The sequence below is a fragment of the Callithrix jacchus genome, chromosome 5 (genome assembly GCF_049354715.1).
Source record: "Callithrix jacchus isolate 240 chromosome 5, calJac240_pri, whole genome shotgun sequence".
NCBI lineage: Eukaryota > Metazoa > Chordata > Mammalia > Primates > Cebidae > Callithrix > Callithrix jacchus.
This window is the reverse complement of record NC_133506.1, coordinates 107,749,647-107,758,038: the sequence shown is the minus strand read 5'-3', so window position 1 is coordinate 107,758,038 and position 8,392 is coordinate 107,749,647. Positions and strand designations below refer to the sequence as shown.

General features: G+C 44.5%; 1 non-coding gene across 1 annotated transcript; it reads right to left on the bottom strand.

The window, feature by feature from the left end:
• Positions 1 to 5,063: 5,063 nt before the first annotated feature.
• Positions 5,064 to 5,171, bottom strand: LOC118154239 (U6 spliceosomal RNA). Its single transcript, XR_004744129.2, has one exon. It is a non-coding gene; the product is annotated as a U6 spliceosomal RNA (small nuclear RNA).
• Positions 5,172 to 8,392: the final 3,221 nt, after the last annotated feature.

Genomic DNA, 8,392 nt, shown 5'->3' with positions numbered 1-8,392 from the left:
AGACCCCAGTGTTTAGTACTCCCCTCCCTGGGTCCATGTGTTCTCATTTTTCATCACCCGCCTATGAGTGAGAATATGCGGTATTTCATTTTCTGTTCTTGTGTCAGTTTGCTGAGAATGATGTTCTCCAGATTCATCCATGTCCCTACAAATGACACGAACTCATCATTTCTGATTGCTGCATAATATTCCATGGTGTATATGTGCCACATTTTCCCAATCCAGTCTATCATCAATGGGCATTTGGGTTGGTTCGAGGTCTTTGCTATTGTAAACAGTGCTGCAATGAACATTCGTGTGCATGTGTCCTTATAGTAGAACGATTTATAGTCCTTTGGATATATACCCAGTAATGGGATTGCTGGGTCAAATGGAATTTCTATCTCTAAGGCCTTGAGGAATCGCCACACTGTCTTCCACAGTGGTTGAACTAATTTACACTCCCACCAACAGTGTAAAAGTGTTCCTTTTTCTCCACATCCTCTCCAGCTCTGTTGTCTCCAGATTTTTTAATGATCACCATTCTAACTGGCGTGAGATGGTATCTCAATGTGGTTTTGATTTGCATCTCTCTGATGACCAGTGACGATTGGTCATCATAGCATTTTTTCATATGATTGTTGGCCTCATATATGTCTTCTTTTGTAAAGTGTCTGTTCATATCCTCTGCCCACTTTTGAATGGGCTGGTTTGTTTTTTTCCAGTAAATCTGTTTGAGTTCTTTGTAAATTCTGGATATCAGCCCTTTGTCAGATGGGTAAACTGCAAAAATTTTTTCCCATTCTGTTGGTTGCTGATTAACTCTAGTGACTGTTTCTTTTGCCATGCAGAAGCTGTGGAGTTTGATTAGGTCCCAATTGTCTATTTTGGCTTTTGTTGCCAATGCTTTTGGTGTTTTGTTCATGAAGTCCTTGCCTACTCCTATGTCCTGGATGGTTTTGCCTAGATTTTCTTCTAGGGTTTTTATGGTGCCAGGTCTTATGTTTAAGTCTTTAATCCATCTGGAGTTAATTTTAGTGTAAGGTGTCAGGAAGGGGTCCAGTGTCTGCTTTCTGCACATGGCTAGCCAGTTTTCCCAACACCATTTATTAAACAGGGAATCCTTTCCCCATTGCTTGTTTTTGTCAGGTTTATCAAAGATTGTATGGTTGTAGATATGTTTTGTTGCCTCTGATGCCTCTGTTTTGTTCCATTGGTCTATATCTCTGTTTTGGTACCAGTACCATGCTGTTTTGATTACTGTAGCCTTGTAGTATAGTTTGAAATCCGGTAGTGTGATGTCCCCCGCTGTGTTCTTTGTGCTTAGAATTGACTTGGCTATGTGGGCTCTGTTTTGGTTCCATATGAAGTTCATGGTGGTTTTTTCCAGTTCTGTGAAGAAAGTCAATGGTAGCTTGATGGGGATAGCATTGATTCTGTAAATTACTTTGGAGAGTATAGCCATTTTCACAATATTGATTCTTCCTAACCATGAACATGGAATGTTTCTCCATCTGTTTGTGTCCTCTCTTATTTCGTTGAGCAGTGGTTTGTAGTTTTCCTTGAAGAAGTCCCTTACATTCCTTGTGAGTTGTATTCCTAGGTATTTTATTCTTTTTGTAGCAATTGTGAATGGCAGTTCATTCTTGATTTGGCTTTCTTTAAGTCTGTTATTGGTGTAGAGGAATGCTTGTGATTTTTGCACATTGATTTTATATCCCGAGACTTTGCTGAAGTTGCTTATCAGTTTCAGGAGTTTTTGGGCTGTCTCTTTCTTTTTTGAAACAGAGTTTTGCTCTTGTTGCCCAGTGTTGCCCAGGCTGGAGTGCAATGGCGTGATCTTGGCTCACCACAACCTCCACCTTTCAGGTTCAAGCAATTCTCCTGCTTTAGCCTCCTGAGTAGCTGGGATTACAGGCACCTGCCACCACACCCAGCTAAGTTTTTTGTATTTTTATTAGAGACAGGGTTTCTCCATGTTGGTCAGGCTGGTCTTGACTTCCCGACCTCAGGTGATCTACCCACCTTGGCCTCTAAAGTACTGGGATTACAGGCATAAGCCACCACACTGGCCTTTATTCTCTTTCTTGACTGCGAGCCTGTGACTTGGTCCTTCACCCAGCCTGGTAGTGCCTGAGGGTTTCCCCTTCTGGCCAGCCCCACAGCGTTGGGCTGGTTATGCTGTCTGGGGAAGTGACTCCTCAGCTCCATAACCAGAGAGGCTGTGACTTCTTGGTCATTGCTGAATATACAGTGCCTAGGAGAATGGGCATATTCATATTTGTCGAATGAGTAAAGCTTTTGAGAATTGAACCAGAGTCTACAAAGGGCTCAGGTGCTGAGGACAGTGGGTGTGCAGGCACCTGTCACATGGACTTGAAAGCAGAAAGGAGCTGCACTGCTTTGCTGGGAAACTGTCAGGAGTTGATTTTGCTGGAAATAGATGCTCAGTGCTGCAAAGAAAAATTAGCACTGAGACAAAGGACCTTTCAGCAATGCAATTTTTACTTCCTGGACTGCAGGAAGGGGACCCTCACTAGCCATCATACCATGAGAGTACAATGAACAAAGGAAAACACACAAATTTATCCCTTACACATTTGAGGTTGTCCTTACTGCTGTGTCTGATCTCCATTGGTTGGAGCCGGACCTCACAATCTAAACTAAAACCCGATTGGCTAACAACTTAAAACATTTCTAAACAGGTAAAAGCAGTGGAGAGCTGGGGAATGCCTGTGAGCACGTCCAGCACAGATATCTTGGTTAAAGTACAAGGACACAGAATGTACTATGTGCCTGTAAGCATGGCATCTCTAACAGCTACATAGGATAGGGCTTAACAAAGAGTTATGGGCACACTTATTTTTTTAACAAGAAAGGAAACTTTAAAAAGGAACTTTTCTACTTCCCACATTAATGAAGCAAAATTATTCTCAAGGAGTGGCATGGATTGAGAGATACGGTGAGGGGTGGAGGGAGCACATGAGCGCCTTGTGCCTGGGGGGTGCGGGAGTGGGTGTAAGGGGGGGGATGAGGAGGGAATGTGGTGTGTGTGGGGGTGCATGCTGGTGAGGACTTGTGGACATTGTGCATGCATGTGTGAGCACGCCCACAGTGTAGTCATAGTGAGCACTGTGGGCATTAGAGAGAACACACTGCATGACCCATTTCTAGAAAATTCTAGGCAATGAAAACCGATCTACAGTGACAGACAGCAGAAGAGTGGATACTTAGGGATGGGGACAGAAGTGAGAGATTTCCAAAGGCCCAAGAAAACTTTTGGGGGTGACAGATGTGTTCATTATCTTGATGGTAGTGATGATTCTATGAGTATGCACGTGCATCACAACTCATCAAACTTTACACCTCAAATGTGTGAAATTGAGGACATGTCCATTATATTTCAATACAATTAAAAAAAGGAAAATGTGGTTTTAAAAAAAAGAGAACAAAGCTCCTGAAATCTGTGTTCTCACCTTGGCTTCCCTACTTCCTACCTGGGGTAAGTTAGTCAAGATCTCAGTGCCTCAGTTTCTTCATCTGCAAAACGGGAATAATACCTTGCTTATCTCTGAGAGTTGTGTCAATGAGGAAGACAGTAACTGAGACAAAAGTATGCAAAGTCCTCATCACAGTACCTGGCACATTTTCACTGCCCAGTGATTGGCACTGGCTATTACTATTGTTCCTGGACATGCCTGGGCATTTCTGCGTCTGTATCCATGCCAGTTTATGTATGTGTGAGTGCAGGGCATGAATTCCTGTATCTGCCTGTGTCTGTGAGGTGGGGGGTGGGGATTCGTTCCGGTTGTGGGCAGTGATTTCAGGCATGAATCTTTCTTTCTCCATCCACCACAACCTCCTCCTCCTCCTCCACCACCAGACCACATGGGTCTTTTTTTTTTTTTTTTAACAGTTACTAAACTGCTACATTTACTGACTCATTCAGTCTTTTATCATATCCAATAACATAGTGCGTTTTGGAAATCACATCGCCTCGGTTCTTTCATGGCTTCTGCAAATCAAATTTATTTTACCATTGAAAATGTCAAAAGGATTCAGCCAAAGGAAACCTGGAGTTTTCTGGGGTGCAAGACCCTGAAGCTGGCTCTCAGGCTGCAGTGAAGGAGGCTAAAGTGCCTCTTTTCCATGTGGATTCAATTTATGTGAATTTCCTTAAAGGTGGGAGGGAGTCGGAGCTCCTTCTGGGAGAATAGAGCCTTCAGACCTCTCCGGAGCAGGCTCGAGTGGGAGGAGAGAATTAGTGGGGGCTGGAGAGTCAACATGGTATCAACAGTTTGCCCTGCCCTGAGCTGCTGGGAGCAGGGTAAGAGGAGCCTTGGAGTCCTGGCCCTCGGGGAGATCACTGATGAGTGGGACAGAGACCCAGGCTGGCCTGGAGCTCACGGAGCAACTTTCCAGGTCAGATCTGCACACACTGAACAATGATTTGAAAACAGTGTCCACAGGTTGGACTTTTAGACCTGACCGCTCTGGGGTTGAGTCTGCCGCTCACCAGCTGGGCAACCTTGGTTACGTGGCTTTACTTCTCTACGAGTTTCATGTAAAATGGAGATCAAGGAATCTCAGTGCATGGCCCCCACTTCCAGGTTTTCCATATTATTTGCTGAGTCTGAATTGGAATCTAGACTCAGCCAGGGGATTTGGGTATCTTTTTTGTTGTTTATTATTGACACATAATAATTGTACATGTCTGTGGGCTACAGTGTGATGTTCCTTTTCTTTTCTTTTTTTTTTTTTTTTTTGAGGTGGAGTCTCACACTGTTGCCCAGGCTGGAGTGCAATGGCACGATCTTGGCTCACTGCAACCTCCGCCTCCTGGGTTCAAGTGATTCTCCTGCCTCAGCCTCCTGAGTAGCTGGGATTAAAGGCACACACCACCATGCCCGGCTGATTTTTTTGTATTTTTGGTAAAGACAGGGTTTCACTATGTTGGTCAGACTGGTCTTGAACTCCTGACCTTGTGATCCAACCACCTTGGCCTCCCAAAGTGCTGGGATTACACAGCACCCAGCCCAATGTTTCAATGTATACATTGTATAATGACCAAAGCATGGTAGTTAAAAAATATATAGAATGCCTTACAAATTTTGTGTCATTCTTGAGCAGGGACCATGCTAATCTTCTCAGTATTCTTTCAATTTTAGTGTATATGCTGCTGAAGGAAGCACTTTATGAAAGTGTCTTTATAAAAAAGATCATAGGTGTGCAAGGCCACATGTCTCAGGTGTCAGGGGTGTTGATTTTCCCGATTTCAGGGAAAAGAGATATCTGTTATACAGAAGCTAAAGCTCAAAATATCTTTATTGAGCACCTATTGTGTGCCAGGGCCTGTCCTGTCCCTGGGGATGTAAACCATAGATGAACTGAGCCCCTGACCTCTAGGAATCACTCCTGATTGGAACATGAGTGTGGTGAAACTTCTAGAACTCCAGGATCTGTGTTAGAAAGTGGGATAGCGCATGAGGCAGAAACACCTGGGTTCTGACAGAAGGGATCCTCCAGGAGGGCTTTCTGACCTGGGCCCTGGTGAATGAAAGACAGGTGCCTCCAGTAGTAAGCAATGGAGGCAGGGGTATAATTGGGACATAGGGTGGTAGGTTAGGAACAGGAGAGATGGGGCTGAGATGTCAATCAGAGCTGGCTCACAATGGTCCTGGAGTCAAACGAAGATGCGGGCTTTATCCTTGAAGGGTGCTTGTGTTTTGAGCAGGGTGTGTCTGGAGTCCACAGGACCACCTCCTTGTGCAATGATTGGCCAGGAGCACTTGAGGGACTCAGCATGTAGTCACACTCATGGCTACGATTCATCAGAGTAGAAGAATACAGAATATGGCCAGCAAATGGCAAAGGCTCCTGGGTGAAGTCTGGGGAAGACCAGGCACAGGTTTCCAAGGGTCCTCTCTCAGTGAAATCACATAGGTTGTGCTCAGTTGCCTCAGCCACAGGTTGGGACAACAGTGTGAAATGCTGTCTCTCAGAGAAGCTCATTAGAGACTCAGTGCCCAGATATTTTATTTGGAGGATGGTCACATAGACACCCTTGGTCTAATGCTCACTAAATTTCCAGACTCCCAAAGGAAAAGCAGGTGTTTAGCTTAAACCACATTGTTTCCACAAACATTTTAGGTGGAGTAAGCTGCTCACATCAGTTAGGATGGGAACCGTTCTGTTGTCTACATACCCCGATACCAGCCAAGAGCCAGCTTGCAACAGGGCTTTTTAAGAATGGCAGTGCCTCATGCCTGTAATCCTAGCACGTTGGGAGGCCGAGGCAGGTGGATTGCCTGAGCTGAGGAGTTCGAGCCCAGCCTGGGTTATATGGTGAAACCCTGCCTCTACTAAAAATACAAAGAGAGCCAAGTGTGGTGGTACATGCCTGTAGTCCCAGCTACTTGGGAGGCTGAGTCAGGAGAATCGCTTGAACCTGGGAGGCAGAGGTTACAGTGAGCTGGATTGCACTGCTGCACGCCAGCCAAGGGGATAGAGTGAGACTCTGCCTCAAAAAAAAAAAACAAACCAATCAAAAAACAAACAATAAAACAATCGCAGCACCAACTCTGTTCTGCATACAGGGGCAGGCACTAACATGGTGTGCTTGTCTGGAAACCCATGTGAACAATGGATTGGCACTGGAGCCAGGACGAACTGGAGGCAGGGAGGCCAGTGGGGAAGCCTAGCAAGAGTCTTTCAGAAAGAAGATGAGGCCTGACCTAGGGCGGCTGTTTGTCAGGCTTTTGGTCGTGAGTCCCCATGTCAGAATGGCTCAGGAATATAAAGGATTATTTAGTACATGGACTCAGGCACGTTGCAGAACTAACTCAAAGGCAAAAATCCCACAGAACCACTCAGGAGACCAGATTTGGCTTCTACACAGCTGTCAGAAAGGATGGGCTTCTCTTGGTTTTCTTTCCCTAGGACCACGAGGTTTCTCTTTCTGGTTTCCTCTGTGTATCCTCCGCAGTCCCCTTTCTCTAGAGATAGACTTTGTTTTTGACACAATGGCTGCCAGATAGAACAGCCTCATCCCTCTCACATTTACACGTTCTCTCTTCCTGTGAGCATCTGGGAATCACACCAGCATCTCTCAACTGTAATTACAATTCCTTGTGAGAATCTGATTGGTGTGCACTGGGTTAGGTGTCCTCTTCTTCCAAATTAGCTAAGGCTAGGGACTGAGAATCGCATAGTATTAGCATGGCTGTCCCATGAGCGGGGACAGGAGCTGAGAAAGAAAATGTTCTTATGGTCCCTGGATACCAGGTGGTGATCAATCATTTGAGTTAATCTGACACATCTGAGTTCAGTTAGGAAGATAAATAAAGAAGCTCAAAAATTGGGAGGCTGTGAATTTGACATCATATTTAGTAGGTAAATTTTAGAAAAACTTTCTTCTGCAAGGATCATAAAATCAATGGTAGTTATAACTTTGACGGTAGGTTCGGCTCTCCAGGGGAACACGTTCTGCTCCTTCTGTTCTGATTTCTGAGAATGAAGTGAGAGGTCAGGAATACATGAGCCATTTCCCTCACCCTTATATATAACACTTGGTAATGGGGATTTTACTGGGGACAGCGAGACAAAGAAGTTGGGTGGCTTTTGCAAGTTCACAGAGCATGTCCTTAGATTCACACTAAATCTCTCATTTGTTTTTTTCACAAACATTTAGAGTCCCTAATGGAAGAGTGTTGATCTTTGGGGCAGGTGCACAGAGATGAGCAAATGTATTCTCTACTTTGGAGAGTTTAATCTCGTTAAAGATACAAGTGTGAACGTTTGAGGTGATGGATATCCCATTATCCTGCTTTGATCATTATACATTGTGTGCAGGTATCAAAACATCACATATGTCCCCAAAATAGGTGCAACAATTATGTACAAATAAAAAATTATATGAAAAAGACACAGATGTGTAAATGGTACATGATTAATGACATAACAGAGGAGAATCAGGGATTTTGAGTTGCAAGCCACATAAATGAACTTTGGGTAACTTATGCAAGAAAAGGAGGAATTCACTGGAAGTATATGGGGTGACTAATAGAATTAAAAATACACTGCAGCACCCAGCTTTGGAAAGCTCGGGAAAGTGAGTAGTCCCAAGATCCAGTGAGCAGGAGAGAATGGACGGTTTCTTCAGGGCTCCCAGTATCAGGAGAAAAATCACCCCAGTCATTTTCCATCTTGGATCACTTGCTGGCAATTTAAGGCCCTACAAGACAATCTGATGGGTCTAATGTGGACCATCACCTAGCTTTGTCAGGGCATCTTGGCTGATGGTACCACCAAGGCTATATCCATAGGAAAGGAAATAGCTCCCTACAGAAATGTGCATCCTGTAACCAGAACAAGGCAAGGAGCGATGGGACTGGTCAAGACTCATTGTTGGCTC